The sequence below is a fragment of the Rhinolophus sinicus genome, linkage group LG04 (genome assembly GCF_036562045.2).
Source record: "Rhinolophus sinicus isolate RSC01 linkage group LG04, ASM3656204v1, whole genome shotgun sequence".
NCBI lineage: Eukaryota > Metazoa > Chordata > Mammalia > Chiroptera > Rhinolophidae > Rhinolophus > Rhinolophus sinicus.
The window spans coordinates 5,507,957-5,528,477 of record NC_133754.1 but is presented as its reverse complement, the minus strand read 5'-3'; the positions used below and the strand labels follow the sequence as shown (position 1 = coordinate 5,528,477).

The following is a 20,521-nucleotide window of genomic DNA, read 5'->3' as shown; positions in this document are numbered from 1 at the left end:
CTCACTAGGTTATCAATACATATTGGTTCAATTTGCATAATTCTTCCCAAAGTTTATTACTTTTCAAGGTATTCCTGAAACTATTCCATTATCTATGTTATGTGTAAGTATTTGGGGGATTTAGTTGCTACATGTCTAAAGACATTCTTCTCTTCAATCACAACACTAATAGTGGATCACTTAAAGAATTCACCTTAGTCCTTATGTGATTTCTATCTCAGGTTCGTGTTTAAAAGCTCACGGCAATCAGTGACTAAGACATCCTAAAACATAAAATCTTACAAGACTCTTACTTGAATTCAGGATATTTTGTAAGCTCCATCCTATGACCTAGAAAATCTGTGCAGTGCCTTAAAAATACCTACTTAGAACAGCAGTAATGCAAATAGGGAAAAGTTAGTCACTCATTGCAAGCTACTGACAAAATTGCAAGGATTTAGCTTTTATCTAAGCTGATTAGCTTCTACTGAGGCATCATTTGAATTTTTTATAACATTCCATACAAAGCAGTGATTTCTAACAAAATCTAAGATTGTCCTAAATTTTACAGCTGACTGTGACTTGGTATCTCTTGCAATTAAAGAGATTTCAAAGACAATGTCTTCTAGCCTCTTGGCACAAGTCCTCATGTGAGGAAAGAACTTCAGGAGGAGTTGCTATTTTGTCAGAGATTCACTACAGTGGTTTAACCACATGAGGCTTTATTCTCCCTTATAAAAGAAACTCAAGGGTATGTAGTCCAGACTGAAGCTATGAAGCCATGGTGGCTGCATGGGCGTCCGAGACCCAGGATCTTCTTTCTTTTCCACCATCCATAGGGTCTACAATAGATTCCGGAATTCCAGCCATCATGTCCATCTTGCAGGCAGCGAGAAGAGGGGAAGGACCAAAGGGGTGCATTTTACTTGTGTGTGTTTCCCTTCGAAGGAGCTATTGTAGAAACCCCACTGAACAACAAGGATGCATCTAGTTGCGGGGAAGGCAGCAAACAGTAGTCTTCTAGCGCAGTGACACTGGCCCATTGCCATCCCGAAAAAAATCAGGATTTTGTTACTAAGGAAGAATGTAGGCAGCTAGAAGTCTGCTGTACCCACAGTACAAGGGTCAGTTCTCAGAGGCCTTCACTTTGCTCACTGGGGGTCAGGTTCAAACCCGTAAGACTGATTTGCAAAGCAGAATACCAGTGATGTAGGATAAGGCATTCCCAGCTGGTTGGACGTAGTGTGGAATGTAGTCAGCCAACTGCCAGAAAGTGTGGTGTGATTGATAGGGAATTAGGTGAGGGGCTTGGGATGCAGAATATGATTGTGACTGATGGTGATTAGGAGTGAACCCGTCGAGCTGGAATATTCTTGGTGTGCGGTCTGAACCGCTTCATTTTGAGGTACGTTAATGAATTCTCGTGGCTCTTTTTCCCTAGACGTCACACTCTGCCTACAAATCATTACTTTAGTCAGGTTGCAAGGCAACACTCTTTCCTTTAGAGCAGAGCCATCCTCAAGAGCTTGCTGTGATACGGAAATGCTCTGTATCTGCTCTGTCTGACGCAGTAGCCACCAGCCACGTGCAGCTGTTGAGCACTTGAACTGTGGCCAGTGTGACTGGAACTGATGTGCACACCTATTTCATTTTGGTTCGTTTACATTGAAACACCCATGGCTAGTAACGTACTGGACAGCCGAGCTCTATAGTGTAAGCTCCGTGAGGTGGGGGCTTCGTGTGATTAACTGCTGCACCCCAGCGACTAGAACAGGATAATTGTTTTGAATGAATGGATGAAATGGAGTTCTCTTCATTTCTGTTAATTAGAGTAAATCTAATGCCATCACTCCGATTTAGCATATATGTAAGACCTATTATCACAGTGCTTTTCAAACAGAGTTGAGAAACGATTTGGTGAATAACGGCCAACTTTATTAAAAATGAACTAGAATAGAAATAAAGTAGAATCAGTGTAGTGAAGGGGAGTATTGTTTAGTGATTTATAGATTTAATGTGTGTGCATATGTACTGGATTCCAGTGGAAGAAGCATTTCATGTGGATCTAGGTTTAAAACCCATTGATTTAGGCACATTTTCTAATACATTTCTTGGCAGCATCCACTGCTCAATTTCAATGGAGAATTAAAAAATATGCCCCAAGATTTGGCAAATACTTATTTTTGACACTGTGGCCCTTTGGACAAGAACCTTTGGACAAGGTTGATGTTTTTGTTACAAAGTGGCTGTGTCTGCTGTTAGTCTGAGATGGATTAGCTCAGCAGAGGAACACCAAGGCCTGGCGGGGAGCGCCTGGCCACATCGGGCCTCGCTGAGCCCCTTTTTATACGGGAAACCAAGCAACACAATATTTAACTTCCACTAGTGGTTTTCGTCAGTGTAAAATGATCAACTCAAAGATGTTTTTAGATATTTGAATATTTCTAACTTTGAAAAACAGATTTTTTTTCTGATTATAAAAATAATAATACACATTATAGAGTATTTGTAAACCATAGAAGAAAGCACAGATAACTAATGTTGACATGTTAATATTCTCTCTCAATCAATATTTAAAAAACATCGGGGAGGGGGTCCCACTGATGTTAAAGCAACTTCCCCATCAGATGACTTTTAAGTATGGGGCACTTTTTATTTCAAGCTTGCTCTAAGAGAAGAGACCTATGAATAAGCCAATTCAAAGATCTCTTGGTTGGAACTACTTTTAATCATTTTTAGACTAGGTTTTAAAAAATATCTGGTAGAAGATTATTAGGCTAATTAATGAGGAACCCTAGCTTCCCAGTTCTTAATCTTACTTAGGTCTATCAGAAAACTGCTCAAGTATGTTTAAATTTACTTTCCTATGTCATTAACTGTTAATCTAAAATGCCATTTAAAGTATTATAAATATTCCAACTGACACGTGCTATAATTTGTTTTGAAATTGTAAGTCCCTCAAATTGGAAAATACACTTAAAATTTAAAAATTACTCAAGTATCCACAGACTATAAATAACTGCTAATATTTTTCATATTTGCTTCAAGTGTTTTTTTTAATGAATGAAAAAAATGTTAGATAAAATTGAAATCTACTTTATCCTCTATCTCCATGAGGTCCACCCGCCCTCCCCACCAACAGGCACTCAGGTAATCTCATCACCCATCTCTACCTCCCAGTGAAAAGGTGCAACAGACATTGCAGGGGCGTGACCCACCATTTGCACATATCACTAATTTTATCTTATTACCAGGGCCTAATCACACAGCCTTTGGTTCCAAGGATGGCTACAAAATACATTCTTTGTATTTCCTATGGGTGGAAAATAGGTAAGGAGTTGGATGAACAAGCAGTGTCAAACTCAGCGATCTTAGCACTTCCATGGTCTGTGGCAAGTGGGGAGAGAAAGCGCAGAATTGAGTCAGAAGGAAATGTGATGGCCATGGAGTAGTGGCTGACTTTAGCCTTAGGTTTCCTATGTTGCTTCACAGAATTATCAGTGGATGTATAAGCGCTTTGTCGTCATAGGAATGAATGAATGAATGGATAAATTGGAGTCGTTCCATACTTTTTTTCTAATTAATGAGCGTTTATTAAGGTGACAGCTGTAAGTTACACAGGTTTCAGGTGTACAATTCTGTAGTACATCATATACTTATTTTATTTCCCTTCCAGATTACTCATGTGTCGGCGGGCTACTCCTCCTTTCCTGGTGCATCCTGCCATTCTGCCCACTGCCCCCCATAACAGTCATGGGATTCAGCTTATAGTACAAACCCAGTACAATTTTAGGATAGCAGAGAAAATTTCGGATTTTGAAAGAAAAGGTCTGAAGATAATTAAATTTCATTATGAGAACAAAGCATAGAGTAGTACAAATAGTATCCCTTTTGGGAAAAGAATATACATGTGTTTTCATATGTATAAATTTTTTTCAGAAGTTTCATAATAAATTATTAATAGTGATTACTGTGGGAATTGTGATTGGGGTTAATGTGGAGAAAGGAATTTGCAAGTTTTTTTTATTTTTAATTTTATAACCAGTGGAACTCTGAATCTTTAATGTGTGTTACTTTTATTATTAAATTAAAATATTATAGTACAGTACTTCCCAGACTTAGGGATTTTATGCACCAATAACATTTCCTAAGATATTTGGAACTCTGTATAAGTTTGCCAATAATGCCCATTAAAAATACAACCACAACTACAGTCTACCATTGCCATTTCGTGAATGAAAGGACATCGTCTCTGAATGATGGCTAATCATCTAAATTGAATACATTTAATTCTATGAAAAATTCATTACATTCTCCTTACTTTTCTCATTTTTGGACAACTAGTGGAGAACAGACGGGAGGGGTCCAAGTTTATGGACTTCTGGCTCCCAATTGGGTCCTTTTGTTTGAATAAACAAATAAATGCATCCTTGAACGTGGCTAGATGCTTTGAATTCTAACACCAGTGTGAAGCTTTTTTGAATGAGTGAACACAACACTTGTGGTTAGGATATGGGCAGCAATTAATAAAAAAGTGAAAATCAATTACAGGCTATTTTGGAGGCAGTATTTAATTGGTCGAATTCATCTTTGAAATTTATTACATAGTTGAGACAAACAGAAGAAAACAAGCTGTTGTTATGGCAACAGTTATTTTTCAAGTCTGTCTTAGCAGAAGTCACTGGAATGTTAACTATGGAAAAGTAAATTTTTTTAGATCTCATAGGGCACACTAGTGCATAGTAATTTATAATGGCTTTTAGAGCTAAGTTTTAATTCTATTTGAAATATCGTATATGTAAAACTTTGTTCAGAAGTCCAAGAAGTAAAGTTATAGAAATGTATATAGGAATATATATGATACAAATATAATAGAAATATAAAATATATTTAAAATGTGTAATCTGATGTATAAGTAGATATAATTTAAATATATAAATATAATTATAAAAATACATACATTCCTAGATATTATACATTTAATATAAATCTACTTATGGAAATCTACTTGAACATAATTTTTTATTGGCCCATTTTTGTCTTACACTATTTGTATATCCTTTACTGTAGGGATAGAGGCTGATACCATTTTCACAAACTATAACAGTGTAAAGAGAATTCATTGTGAAACAAATGGTTAGATGTTGCTAAGAAAACGTATTTCCAAGTGGCCTTACTCTTCATAGTTCTGTGAAGGTGCGTAGGGAAAAAAACACCATTTTCTTTTACCTTCACATACAATACCTCCGACACCTGATGTGTGGGTTTTTTCCCCTTACCGACCAATTCTCCACCACCAGCTGGATGTCCTGTAATTCAATTCTGACACTTTAACTACCCAGATCCCACTGGTGAGGGGCTCAGTCCCACAAGACTGCCCCTTACTCACATGCCAATTCCAAGTAGTAGGTCCCCAGGTCACCTGCAGCTTCTGTCTGACGTGGCTACAAATTGGAGGTTCCCACGACCCCGTCCTCGTCAGCCATTTGCTAGAGCAGCTCTCAGAACCCAGGAAAATAGTTTACTTACTATTGCTGATTTATTATAAAGGATTTTTTAAGAACACAAATGAACAGCCAGATGAAGAGAGGAGATCCATAGCGTGGAGTCTGTGGGGTCTCCCCGAGTACAAGAGCTTCTGTCCCTGTGGAGTCGGGATACACCACCCTCCCAGCACAGAGCTGTGTTTGCCAACCCGGGAGCTCTCCAAACCAGGTACTTGCAGGATTTTTCTGGAGGCTTCATCATGTAGGCCTGATGATTAGCTCAATCTCCAGCCCCTCTCCCCTTCCCAGCAGAGACAGGTCCAAGGTTCTGATCACGGCTGGTCTTTCTGGTGACCAACCCCGTCCTGAACTCATCCAGGAGCCCACCATGTGATGCCTCTGTCACCAGACTCTCCTACCAGGGCATTGAGCTGTGTGTCGGATACCAGGTCAGATTAAATATTAGAACAAAAGGTTTTATTAGCACCCCTGTTTACAAGGGTTGTAGGACCTCCATGTCAGGAACCAGAGACAGAAAATATATACATACGTATTAATCCTAGCATGGACCAGGGGAACTTTTTGCTAATTTAATGCTTGGATTGTAATTGATAATAATATTTTCACATGTAATGTCCCATTTAATTTCTAAAATGTTTTTCTATAGCTACCTAAGTGATAATACAAATGAAGTATGGGGGAAGAATTTATATTGTACATAGACTATGTATATATATTGCACAGAAGGATAAAATCATTTCACTTTCAAATATTCATCATCTTTAGAGTACTTTCCAATTTACAAAGCGCTTTTGTGTATATTACTACTTTTGGCTCTTCATAACAGCCATGTGAGGGAGACAGACCACTTATTTCCTTCATTTTGTATGTGAGAGAGTGAGGCACAGCAAGGTTAAATGACTTCCCAAGGTCACACAGCTAGAAGGGGGAAGAACCTGGGTCCGGGACCCATTATGAGCTCTAAGGTCAACATATGCGTTTTCCTGGGTCACATGATGCCTTCAGGGAAAACTAAACATGACATAGACATGTAAAGACAGCTTTCTCATCCACACTGATAAGTACACTTGTTTCAAAGTTAGAAGAGTTGGGTTCAAATTCTGGTTCTGCAATTTATAGCTGCATAACTTCAGGCAAGTCACATAACCTCTGAGCCTGAGTTTGTTTACAGAATAACTAAACTGAATTCCTGTATGACCAGCAAGTTGGGTTTTTGGTTGTGCCATTGACTGACAAAGATGGAAGACCAGCAGCGGTGGCTAGAGGAGGCTGTCTGGATAGGTTAACAGAAGAGAGCTCTTCCCCGGAGCGGAAAAGAGCTTTAAGACATATTGTTCAGTGGAAAAAGCAAGTGATAAAACAACACATGTGCAGCAAACCATTCATTAAACACACAGACACATAATAAAATCAGTATATTGCTATAGACACGTACGTATTTGCAAAAGCACAGAGGACAGTCTAGAAGGGTATGCATCAAACTGGTAACTAGCTAACGGGGACAGCCGGGCGAGGAAAAGCATGGCCGGGGAACTGGCAGCTGATTTCATGCTTGGATTGTAACTCATCGCAATAATGTTTTCACATGTAATGTCACATTTAACTTCTAAAACGTTCTCATAAATACCTAAATAATAATACAAATGAAGTATGGGGGAGGAATTTATATTGTACATAGACAATTTGTAAGGACAATGCACCAAAGAAATAAGAAGCATATATGCCTGAGAAGAGCTAAGGGACATCTATTTCTAAATTCTGTGGTTGGGAGGAAATGGGTTTTCTGCTCACTTAATAAGCATAGTGAGTGTGTGTGTGTGTGTATGTGTGTGTGCGCACTACTGTGGTTTTGATCTGAAAAACTTACCCATAAATTATTTTGTTAAAAATGGCAGCAAGTACTTCTTAGCCGTGAGAAGGGGTGGGTGGATGCTTGCTGACACGCTGCAGGAGGAAGATAGCTTATCTCCTACTCTCCACTCTTTCGAGTGAAGAGCGCACTGCGTGGGAATTAGAGATAACATAATTTGGAGAATATATCGATTTCTTTTCCTTATGCTTTGCCTTGCTTGAAAAACTATTGGTAGCAGCTTACTGAGTTCTATGTAGCACACAGCCTCTTCAAAAATTATCAAGGCAGTTGGTGCACAGCAAAAATGAGAGCAAGACAGTCAGATGAAGCCAGGGGTGAGGATGGCACCAAGTGGTGTCTTCCAGTCCTGCACAGTCCTTAGAGGTGGGCCCCAGATTGGGTCAGAAGCTTCTAGCAACAACAACAAAAAAGTCCTGGGTGAGGGCCAAGGTGGTGGGAATATAAGTAGTTATAAGATTCACCATCATTTTTGTGTAAAAAAAAATCATTTTTTCTAGGAATTTTTTTAGTGTCCAATAATGAGACATATAGGCATTTCTTCCATCGGCTCTCATCAGTAAATACCCCTACAGTAAATTTAGTATGGGTTTCATATGGCTCATTTCTTATAGCCTTCTTCAATGTAGGCCTAATCGCACAGTTAATAAGATCAAAAGTTTAAGAGGAAATTCCATTTAAATGTTTTCATTTCCATAACATTAAAAAAAAGGGGGGTGATATATGCTTTGGAGGAATATTGGAGCCTATAGCTCAAAGATCATAATTTTACCTAAATAGAAGATTCCTTCTATTTAGATTCTTTTCATTCTCCCCTCTTCTTCCTCTCCATTTTTTGTCAGAAAGTGCCATCGTGAATCCATTCAACTCCCATCTTAACTCCATTCATTGGAAGCAGACTCTGCAGTCAGCAGCCACGGCTATTCTTGGGTCCTATGCCCTGGACCACGCTGTGGGAGTTGCCAGGTCACGGCCAAACCCGAGGCACCGGACATGGAGAAGTCACTACAGTTTCCTTCTGCCCGTCAAGAACAAGCCGGCTGACCAGTCTGGTCTAATTTCACTTCTTGGATAATTAATGAGTGGAAAGGACTATTCCAGCTCTACACGTCGGTATGCATTCTTTTTCATTCTAACAACCTAAATAAGCGTTGCGTATTTTCCAAAAGTAGCATCTGAAGAGTAGAAGGGACCTGTTACTTTTCAGAAAAGGTTTTAGGGAAGTGGAATGCACATGCTGAAAAGCGCACATATCGTAAGTGTACAGCCCAATAACTTTTTACAAACTGAGTGCTCCTGGGCCACAGGCACCCGGGTCTGGACAGATCATCACCAGCACCCTGGAAGTACCCTTTTTGCTCCAGAAGGGCCTCTGAGAAGTTATTTTACACATCTGTCTGTCTTTAGACCCATGTCTGAATCCACCTCCACAGACAGGCAGACACTCTCCCTTCCGATTTTGTTTATTTCTATGAGTATATTATGTGTGCTTGTTTTGTGGTGGCAGGAAATTTCTTCTCTTGCTTGGCTCTCCCGTGTCCCTGCCCCCCTCTCACCCCCCACGTCTCACCACCCTGCGAACACCCTTGGCGTCACTTCCCAGGCTAAGAAATGAAACAGGTTGGAGCCTCCCCAGAGCTGCTCCTTTGCCCCACCGCCGTCGAGCGTTTATCCTGCCTTTCCAAATAACAGAGCAGGAAGGTGTCTTTTTATAAAAAGTGTTCCAGTTACGACATTTTACACAAGAAATGGTAGACAACAGAGTTTCTGTTTGGGATGATACAGGAGCTCTGGAAATGGAGGTCATATTTTCTCTTTAATGTTTCCACTTGAAGTGAGTGTATGGTTTTTTGTTTTTGTTGGAAGGGGGTGGTGGTGAGGAGATAAGAGATGTGGGGGCGGGTAGACAGGCCCTGGGGTAGAAAGTTCAGGTACAAAGGATTATGGTCTCTCGTCCTGAATCAAGATGAGGCATTCCCTTTATCCTCCCAGGTAGATAGGCCAGTTTTAGATAGGCCAGTTTTAGGGGACGGCATCCCTTCAAATGCAGTTCTCCCACGTGGGCCTTGGAGGGGAAGGTGAAATGAATTCCTGGGTGGGGTCCATCTCAACTGTTTAGACAGCTTTTCACTTGCTCTGGCTCTTTCCCTCTTGAACCTGAGTGTCTTTGCATCTGACTCACCTGCTGAGGAAGGAGGCAAAGCATCAGTTGCCCAGGCAGGCAAGACTAGACTCCCTCCGGCCCACCTCTCCCACCCCACACCCACCGTTCCAAACAGCCTCGTGCCACCCCAGGGACCTCACCTTCCCTTTCTAGATCTCTGGGTGCTGTTGGGGGGAGGGGAAAGAAGGGAAGGGACCCTGGAGTCGTGAGCTATTTTACAATGGAAGTATGAGTGGGAAGCAGCATGTGCCGTGTTAGGAGACAAATTCACAGTTGATTTGTGCCATCCTAGTTATTCTGTGTTTGTTTGCTAAATCCTTGGCACTCAAAATATGGTCCATTCACCAGTAATCTCAGTGTTACCTGGGAGCTTGTTAAAAATATAACATCTCCTTGGGGCTGACCCCGTGGCCCAGGTGGTTGGAACTCCGTGCTCCTAACACCAAAGGCTGCGGTTCGATTCCCACATGGGCCAGTGGGCTCTCAGCCACAAGTTTGCTGGTTCAACTCCTGCAAGGGATGGTGGGCTGTACCCCCTGCAACCAACAATGGCAACTGGACCTGGAGCTGAGCTGTGCCCTCCACAACTACGATGGAAAGGATAACAAATTGACTTGGAAAAAATGCTGAAGTACACACTGTTACCCGATAAAGTCCTGTTCCCCTTCCCCAATTAAAAAAGAAATATATATATATATGGCATCTCCGTCCCCACCCCTGACCTCCCAGACCAGAAGCTGCATTTATAATAACAAGATCCCCAGGGGATTGGGGTGCTCATTCAGTTTGAGAAGCTCAATCCTACAGTAAAATATACTTTCATAATGAAGCAAATGATAATTGTTTTCCAATGGTAGACCTTCCCCAATGATGCTTCGATTTCTGGGCTGTCAGGCTAGAAGCTGGAGACTACTCTGCCTAGACGTTCACCTCCCTTTGTGCATGTTGGACGTTTCAGTGAAGATTCATCTTTCTCCCTACCATGGAGATAAAACCTCATAAATGTTCATGGCAGCCATGCTCAAGCACCGAAAAGCTATGTGAAAGAGAACATTGTAACCAGCATATTAACTAACAATGAAATTACTGTTATTATGGGAGTGTGGGGATAAAATGATTGCTAAAATCATAATGCTTCCTGGGGGAAAATAATAAAGTGGAAAGAGAAGTGGTTGAAATCTGAGGCAATGGCAGGGAAAGATAAAAAAAAAAGGACACCACCACAGGAAATGACAACAAGAACAGGACTAATAATGGTTCGCCCCACCTGCCTTCAGAGTGGAATCCGTCTCCCAAAGGTTTGTGACACCCTGTCCACTCCTCCATGTCACCCTGTGAGCCCCACAGGAGACAGGCGTTACAGGGAAAGCGTGGAGATGTTTTCTATTCGGGGCGCACCCACTACTTTACTGTAGTGATGAGTGGACTTAGATAAGTGTCTGGGCTCCCTGCTCGCTAGCCTAGATTTTGACACTGAATGTGAGTCTGGGCCAGTTCCTCCCCACGTGTAAGAAAACAGGAAGGAGGTGTCTTCATTTTTCAGAGGCTAATATGAGCACAGCCCTAGCCTGCTTCTGTCTTGTCGTTTCTTCCGTCCTTATTGGCTCTCTTCAGGCTCTCCTGCATGATCTCTCTCTCTCTCTCTCTCTCTCTCTCTCGCTCTCTGCTCTCTCTTTCTCCTTCTCTTCCTCCTCCCCTTCTCTTCCCAGATCCAGTTTCCAAATGTAGGAGTTTCTAAGGATTTGGTCCTTGGACTCTTCTCTCAGGTAGCAATATACATTTCTAAACATATTTGCGTTTATAGCTTAGACCTCGCCTCTGAATTTTAGAATGAGGTGAATGAAGAGTTCACTTTTACACACACTGAGTTTGAGACATCTGTGAGTTTTCCAGTAGCCTATTTGATTTTTCACTTAAATGTATCATTAGCATCTCAAAGTTAATGTGTGCAAAATTAAACTCGACTCCCTCTTCTAAATTTACTCCCACCTCCATCTCGGTCATTGGTCCATAATCCAGTTTTCTGAGTTTGGGCGCCATCTTTCACAGCTTCGTCTCCCTCATCCCGAATCTAATCTGTCCTGTGACCAGTCCTGTCACTTCTGTATTAAATCCTTCCATTTTTTCCTCCTCTCCACTGCTACCCCCTTGTCTAAGCCACCTCCATCCCTTGCCTGGACAACTGTACTTCCCTTCCATCTGTCCTCCTCCTGCTTTCGCCTCCCTATAATCTATTACCCAGTTAGTACAGTCCTGTTAAAATATAAGAGAGATCACTCAGAACCCCTGCTTCAAAGCTTATGAAGATCTCGTTGCTGTTTGAATAAAACTTGAGCTCCTTATCAATGCCTAGAAGGCAGTGCAGTTGTTCCCCTCTTATCCCCGATTTTGCTTTCTGTGCTTTCAGGTACCCACGGTCAACCAAGGTCCAAAAATATTAAGTGGAAAAATTCTACCTCACTTCAGCTCATCATGTGTGTATTGTGTTATCTCACACCATCACAAGACAAAGAAGGGTGAGTACAGTACAATACAACACTTTGAGAGAGAGAACACATTCATGTGACTTTTGTTACGGCACATTGTTACACTTGTTCTATTTTATTATTAGTCATTGTTGTTAACCTCTTACTGTGCCTGATTTATCAGTTAAACTTGATCATAGGTATGTATGCAAAGGGAAAAACATAGTACATACAAGGCTCAGTACTACCCACAGTTTCAGGCATCCACTGGGGGTCTTGGAACGTGTGCCCCCCAGATAAGGGGGCACTACTGTAATAGGTAAGTATTGAGGCTGCGAGCCGAGCTGGACTGCCTGGGTTTAAATCCTAGTTTTACTAGATATTTTACTATCTACAGAACTTTGGGCAAAGTACGTAATCTCTCTGTGGCTCCATTGTCTCATCTATAACATTCAAAAGCTGAGACTATTATTTACTTCTTCAGACTGGAGGAGAGCGAATGGGACTATGTGTGGATGGCAGGTGGAACAGAGCCTGTCACACAGTCGGGGCCTGTTGTTAACCTTTAGCCTCTGCTCAGTGCGCAGCCCCCTTATCGGGACGCCCCAGCCACTCTGGCTTTCTGTGAGTCAAAGGAGACCCCCCCAAGCCCCCTGGAGGCCCCTCCCTGCTTTGCATGGCTCATACCATCCGAAATGTCAGATTTGGGCTGCAAGTCAGCTCCAGGGAGAGTTCTCCCTTGACTGTCCTTCCTAACATAGGGCTCTCAAAAGCTAGTGCCTTTCCTTCATAGCATTCCCTACCCTGTGTAAGTCAACACTTCCTGTTTGCTCATGCGTTTCTTACCTGTCTCCATCACTAGACTGTAAACTCCATCAGGGGAGACTTTTTGTCGTGTTCCGCGCTGGAAGAGTGCTTCGTATTTGCTAGGCAGTCTATAAATACGTGTTGGGAAAGAAAGAAAGAGTAGACGAATAAATAAAGTCTGGGCAACTCCTAGGGAAGCAACTCTTTACCCAGTCGTGCCCCAAACTACTAAGTAAACCAAGTAAGTGTATTTCTCCTGAGCGTGTGGCTAGTACTGTTCTAGTTAAAAGCAAATTTTTGATTCATTTGTTCATTAACAGAATATCACTATGCATTCTCTCAGTAGTAGTCACCTCCACATCAACGTGAGGTGTTGTGTCACATTTTTTGACATTATAAAGGGTTGGGAAGCGCGGCTGGGCGCCGCTATGCCTCCCCCGCCGAGGGGGTTGGTTGCAGTTAAGGTTTTACTGCGTGTCCAGCAGAGGGCGCTGCGGGGACACGCCTGCCGGGCACAGGCGCAGCCCGTGGGGAGCGACACAGGGAGAGGAGGGTGTAGTTCAAAATGACGACGGTAAGGTGTTGGCAACATTCCCGGGACTCTTTTCCAGTTGCTACGTGGCTTCTTAGCCCCTTATACTGTAGTGGTTTGCGAGTCTGGCCGAGTACCACAGGGACCGGGAGGGCTTCCGAAAAATACAGGCATCTGGGCGGCACCCCTAAAGATTCTGATTCAGGAGGACCGGGGCGGGCCCTGGACCCTCTTGAAGATGTTCCCACTGATTCTGGTAATGAGGTTTGGGACCCCTAGGTGGGAATTCCCACCCACCTGGGGGAGCAGAGGGGGTGGGGAGGAGACAAACCTGGTTTCCACTCCCAGCCCAGTTGCCTTTCAGCTGGGACCTTTCTTGGCACCGCGCCCCCCTCCTCCACCCCCCTCTTCCCCCTCCTCCCCACCTTGTAAACTGGAGATGATGAAGATGGAGCTATAATGCCTACCTGCCAATGTTTTAAGGATGAAAAGAGAGCCAGGAGTAGAACTGCTAATACTGCGTTCAAAGCAAGGTAGTCTCTGCTCTGAATCAAAGGCAGAGGCGGCTTTCTGAGACCGCCTCTGGGGCGCCCCATCCCCAGGGAGGAGGAGCCTGTGCAGTGCAATCATTTGGGAACCGACAGCAGTATTTAGTTCTGGAACCTCCGGACTGCCTGTGCTTCTTTAGTTTATTCGCTTTGCTTCCAGGAGGTACTCGAGAACAATATGAGATGAAAGACGTTTTTAGTTAGAAGGGATCTTAGGCGGCATCTAGTGAATTCCCTGTATTTCTCAGATGGTGAAACAGATTCAGAGAGGTTGAGAGACCTACCCAAGGTCACACAGCTGGTTAGCACAAAGCCATCAGCTTGTGCTCGCACCAGCTCTCAGTGCTGCCTCTGGAAGTTTTGTGGTGAATCTCTTCAGTCTTGCCCTTGTCCTCCAGAGAACAGAAAGGTGACTTTTGAAAACATCAATGCTTCCTGCTTTCCATTGTGAGGTCATTATTACTGCCTTATCCAACAGATCAGATTTGCAACACAAGAGGAATGATAGTAACAGAAACTGATAAACGCCATTGTTTAGAGGCCTGACACTCTCCCGGTGCATAAGCTCATTGTTTCATGTAATCCCCACCTTGTTCTGTGCATTCATTCGTCAGAGATTTATCAAAACTTCAAAGGGTTAGGCACTGGGGATGCTGCAGTGAGCCGAGGAGCCCCTGCTCTCACGCAGCCTGCGTTCTGCTGAGAGCAGACAGATGGACAGTAGCAGTCACATGAGTACACAGGACCATTTCACACGGTGTTAGGAGCTTTGAGAAAAATAGAAAGCAGTGATGTGATAGGAAGCGATTGGGAACAAGGAAACCGAGGCTGGTGGTGTGTGTGTGTGTGTGTGTGTGTGTGTGTGTGTGTGTCCGGAAAGGCCTTTTCAAAGAGGTAACCTCTGAGCAGAGGCCTGGACAATGAGAAAGGGCCACCACACCAGGGCCTGGGCAGGAAAAGAAGCAAGTTATCAGAAGCCCCGCGGGTGAGTTCAATGTGTTCAGAGAAGGAAGGTCAGAAGATCGGTGCAAGGAACAGAAGCCAGAAACAGCTGGAGAAAGCGGGGAGGGCAGTTCTGGGCTCATCCAGCCTAACTGTCCACTCCCTGCCCCAGGACTGACTGAACACAGGCAGCCGCTATTCCTTTCCCTTGGGAAAAATGTGGAGGCAGAGAGGACTTTTGGGGAGGGGAAAGGGGCTGACTTTTGGAAAACAGTTGTAGAAGTCTAAGAGGTGGGAATTATTGAACTCATTTCGCACACGAGGCATTACGCCGGGACAGGTTGAATGGTGGCTTCCAAACCAGGCCTCTGGTTTTCCTGTGTCCTTCCCTTTATTTATACCTGAGGCTTACCTTCCCTGCAGCCCAACCCTGCCCCTCCCCAGGTGTCACTCGGCCCCACCTCCTCTCTCAGCAGCCTCTCCTGGCTCAGGGCTAAGCTCCCAAGGGGACACCTGTAGCCTGCCTAGTTCTCAGGTCCCTATTCCTATTGAATTTAAAACCCACTTTCCCTTCGTGTAAACATCTATCATAGTTTTCACTGAGTCCCTTTCTCCTCCCTGCTTATTAAATGAGGCCATCTGGCTTCCCATAAGGGGTTCATGCTTCCCCTTAAAGGTTTCCCAGGGGGCTGTTGGGGTGGGGGCATCCTAAGAAGCATATCTAATGACACTAGTCAATTAGGATAGATTTCACTTCGGATGTTACAAATAAGTGACTTCAGCTTTGGATTGCTGAAAGCAGACCCTCCTCCCTTTGGGATGTGGGTGAGTGGTCATTTCTCTCACAGGGCTCCCTAAACACTGCGGGAAAGAATGGGTTAGATTTAGTTCATTTGGTTGTACATTTACAGAAGCCCCAACTACATGCCAGGACCCAGGGCATACCATGTTTCCCCGAAAATAAGACCCAGCTGGACCAGCAGCTCTAATGCGTCTTTTGGAGCAAAAATTAATATAAGACCCAGTCTTATTTTACTGTAAGACTGGGTCTTATTTTACTTATTCTATAGTAAAATAAGACCGGGTGTAGTATAATATAATATAATGTAATATAATATGATATAATAATATAATACTGGGTATTATATTAATCTTTGCTCCAAAAGGCGCATTAGAACTGATGGTCTGGCTAGGTCTTATTTTCGGGGAAACACGGTAGATTCAGTCTTTGAACTTCAGGGAGTCACAGTAGAATAATGTCATTCTATAACATATTCCCACGCGTAACCTCATTTGATCTTCATAACCAATCTCTGAGGCAGGTGGGGTGTGACAGTCTCCTTGTATGTTCCTGGCTAGATAAGATAAGTAACTTGTCTAAGGTCACACAGCTGGCTCTCAGAAGAATTGGGCCTAACCCACAGCTTTCGACTCGATTTTTATTCCTCTGGAATCTTAAATCCTTCTGACTTTAGAATGAGTGGATTCAGGACTGGGCTATTTTATAGACTTTTATTAATTTATTACACCATATTTCCATGAGAAGAACAGAAGGAACCATTTTCTACGTGACCACAGCTGGAACTGGGACTTTTCAGTTGGAGAAGTTCTGTTTCACACTGACTGAACTTCCTGGGAGGCCGGGGGAAGTTAGGAAGGAGAGAACGTGAGAGGGAGTGAGGGCGAGTGAACGGTGGGTTATCAAATGGCCTCTTCTAAACATCCCAAACATGGTTCACTTCTGGTAGCAGCAGGTGACCTTTTAGCAGACTCATCCTCCGTAGGCAACAGCTATATACTCTGGGGGTAGAAATACTACATGAAGGCACTGAGCGTGAACAAAAGCAGGAAGATTCTGAGCACATGTGGCGAACATATGGGTAATAGGTATTCCAAAAGAAGAGAGAAAATGGACAAAAAATATTTGACATAATGATGGCTGAAATTTCCCCAGATTTGATGGAAAATATTTATAGATACCAGAAGATCAGTGAAATAGCAGAATAAGTGAAAGTAAACCATGTCTAGGCACATCATGGTCAAACTGCAAAAAACCAAAAATAAAGAAAAATTGTGAAAACAGTCAAAGCAAAATGTCACTTTATATACAGGAGAACGATAACTCAAAAGTTCTCTGACTTCTCATTAGAAACAACGGAGACCAGAAAACAGTGAAACAACATCTTTAAGGTGCTGAAAGGAAACAAACAAACAAACAAAAACCCAAAACACCTGTCAACCCAGAATTCTGTATCCAGAGAAACATTCTAGAATGAAGATGAAATAAAGACATTTGCAGAAAAAAGAAAACGAAGACGTGTACTACAAGAAATGCTAGTGGAAGTTCTTCAGGCTGCAGGAAGATGATCCCGACGGAAGCTTGGGTCTTTCTTGGTAAGGAAAGAAGAGCATCCAGAATGGTAAATATTCAGGTAAATACAAAGCTCAATCTGTCAGAGGGGCAGGAAGCCACGCAAAGGGCAGAGCCTGGGGTGCACTAGTACAAACCAGGCCCTGGTCGGCTGTCAGCTGGGAGAGGTGATTTTGAGTGTGGTGCAGATATGTTGGTGATATAGTGACCCCAGCACCCTAACCCCCTTCCTGGGAACTTATGCCCAAGCCTGGGGTCGAAGTTGGAGAAGAGGTGGGATATGATTGCTTTATTCATCCAAAAAGGAGAACAACAACAACAAAAAAAGCTTCATTATTGACTGAAAAGCAAACGTTACCTGTTTGGGCTGTTTTAAAGAATTTTAAAGAGGGCAGGAGAAGGCTGTGACCCATCTCAGTGATAGCAGTGGCATGACAACATTTGGTTTTTCTTCAGTTACTTGAAATAATAGCTTTTATATGTGCTCTTAGATTTCTATTGCTCCTAACCGCAAAAGACCTCGAGGTGCTGTGAAGAAGAGTAAACACTTAACATCCCAGTTTTACGGCAATATTGTTCTGGCAGCTCTCTGAGCGTCTGTTAGCTCAGTCCAATCGACACGCAAAAGGAACCCTCACAGTGGACTTCCCTGGTGGACCCACAGAGAACCAGGCCTCGGAACCTGCTGGGTAGAGGCTGCTGGAAGAACCTCTGAAGAGATTCCTTTTGCAACCGTGTGTCCCCACCAGTGAAGGGCCTGATGGGAGAGGTGTGCCCTGTGGTGCCCTCGGCCCCGGGACCCACGGACACTGCAGATGCCCCGTTTCTGCACTGCCTTTGGTTCTTGAAGACACACAGCTGGGAGAAGCTGAGCAGCCCGCTTCGCCTTTTCGTTGGCCGATTTTATGGAGACGTGTTGCAGGCTGGCCTGGTATTGTGTGTGGAGGAGGTGCACCTGGGCAGACGTGACGCTGCCGGATGGAGCCCACAGTCCTGGTCAGCTGAGCAGAGGCGACACAGATGCATATAACTCACTGCACAGAGCAAACCAAGCAGTGAGATCGTGCTCATGGAGGTGGGTCCAGAGCTAACCGGAACCACAGTGACCAGTTACCAACCATCGTCCCTACACGTGTCCTGCTGTGGAGCCTGTGGAGTGTGATGCAGGAAATCTCAGCCAACTAGAATCCTTTTAAAACAGAGGGCATAGGATGCTATTAGGCTGGGAAATAAAGATGCCTGTAGAATCTTCCCCCGGCCTTGTTTCCTCACATGGTCCGTTCGGGCTGCTATAGAAAATCCTATAGACCGGGGGGGGGGGGGGGGGGGGCTTATAAACAACAGAAATTTATTCCTCACGGTTCTGGAGGCTACGAGGTCCAAGATGAGGCGCCGGCAGATTCAGTGTCTGGTGAGAGCCCATGTCCTGGTTCACAGATGGCCGTCCTCTCACCGTGCCCTCACAGGGCAGAAGGGGGGAAGGGCGCTCTCTGGGTCCCTTTTCTAAGAGCACTAATCGCATTCATGAGGGTGCCACCTTCATGACCATGCAGGAAAATACCATTTCCCAAAGGCCCCACCTCCTAATGCCATCATATTGGGGTTAGGTTTCAACAAATGAATTTGGGGGACACAAACATTCAGTCTACAGCATCCCCCATGACTCCGTTTCCAGCCACACTGGCCCCCTTGCTGTTCCTCCAACAACCCAAGCACACCTGCCTCAGCACCATTGCGTTTCCTGCTGCTTATGTCTCCAGTTCTTAGATGTGTTGTTCCCTCTGCTCTTATCTCCTATGCGTGCAAGTGCGTGTTCTCATTTCCTGCAGTTTCCTCTCAGACATGCCTTTCCCTGGCCACCGTCTGACATGGCACCCCACACCCCACCCTGCCATCCTGCTCTTTCTCTTTACCCTGCTTTATTTTATTTTAAATAACATGTCTCACCAGACATTATTTACTTCTATGTTTGTTTATTATCTGTCTCTCCTAAGCGTAGCGGAAGGTCCAAGAAGTAAGGACTTTGATTTGCTCATTGCTACATGGACCACGCGTGGGAGACTCCCTGGTGTACCAATACAATCCGCATGTGTTCGCAGAATGGACAAACACATCACCTACCTGAAAGACTGCATGTTTTAAAAACACAACCAAATGAGTGCCTTGAAGCCAGGCTGTCATCGCATTTTGTTTTCCCATTCTACATATTTATATTGGTTTATAAATAAGACTTTATGAGAATAAAGCATGGAGGAAATGAGACCTAGATAATTGGGTAATCTACTTATTCGCATTCAGTTTCTTTTCTTGGTGCCTAATGAATTTCCTGTGAGTCATCAAAGCAGGTCATAAAGGAGATTAAGTACGATACCAGTTGTGTGTATTAAGCTCTAATTTCTAATTAAAAGCCATGGAAAGCTATTGCTTCCGAACCAGTTGGCCTACCTAGTACAAAAGGAAATAGGAATTCGGCAAAATAAACAGCCTATCCACATAAAATCAGGGCATCTGACATCCAAATTGGTCAAATTATGTAGGTAATTGCCAAGTGTCTATTTCATGTTGTGATGACCAAAGACAATTAAACTCCCAAAGGTTTGATTGATTAAACAATGAGAGGATGGGATGGAATATCTGTCCCAGTTAACAATGAATTATGTTATTAACCTGGGCTTTCATTTGAAAATGAAATAAGGGCCTGACACTGGTGGAAACTCACTGCTGAGAACCCTTTGGGAGGCAACAGGTTTGGCACACTTGCCGTGGATATACGAGGACTGTGTGTGCTGTGGGGCTCAGGGACGGCCCCTCACAGATCCCAGGGAGGGGCCTAACTGCTGGGACTTGTGATGTGAACTTACATGACAGAGAGACTCAGCAGAGGTGATTAAGGACCTTGAGATGGACAGTGATCCTGGATTATCTGGACGGGCCCTGAATGTAATCACAGGGGTAAGAGGGAGACAGAGGGAGATTCGAAGGCAATTAAACGATGGAAGCGGAGATTGCAATGATGTGCTTTGAAGATGGAGGAAAGTGCCAGAAGCTAAGGGACAAAGGCCATCATCCCCAAAGCTGAAAAAGGCAATCAACACGTTCTCCTCTCTCAGAGCTTCCAGAAGGTTCTACCATGGCTAACAGCTTGATTTTGGCTCAGTGAAACTGATTGCAGACTTTTGACCCCCATAGCAGTCAGAGAAGAAATTTGCATTGTTTTAAGGCACTGTGTTTGTGACGACTTGTTAGAGCGGCAGTAGGAAACTAATCCCGGTGCTTTCTGGGAATCTTGGCTCCTGAGAGGACTGGGTAGCATCTGAATCAGAAATGAGCTTCTTA

The 20,521-nt window shown here is 43.7% G+C and overlaps 1 protein-coding gene and 1 long non-coding RNA gene across 6 annotated transcripts in view; one reads left to right on the top strand and one right to left on the bottom strand.

Moving 5' to 3' along the window:
- SLC25A30 (solute carrier family 25 member 30) overlaps nt 1-20,521 on the top strand; it is a 70,770-nt gene that overhangs the window by 2,012 nt on the left and 48,237 nt on the right. For 3 of the 5 annotated variants that reach the window (XM_019756971.2, XM_074329303.1, XM_074329301.1), the window contains exons 1-3: nt 5,014-5,694; nt 8,199-8,469; nt 11,928-12,036. The gene's annotated coding sequence lies outside the window, so the exon portion shown is untranslated. Of the gene's footprint in view, nt 1-5,013; nt 5,695-8,198; nt 8,470-11,927; nt 12,037-20,521 lie in introns of those variants that run through there. The other 2 variants (XM_074329305.1, XM_074329304.1) reach the window with 1 other exon arrangement.
- On the bottom strand, nt 9,371-14,607 carry LOC141570998 (uncharacterized). Its single transcript, XR_012495431.1, has 3 exons — nt 13,792-14,607; nt 12,832-12,920; nt 9,371-9,541 (listed from the first exon to the last, which is right to left on the bottom strand). It is a non-coding gene; the product is annotated as an uncharacterized LOC141570998 (long non-coding RNA).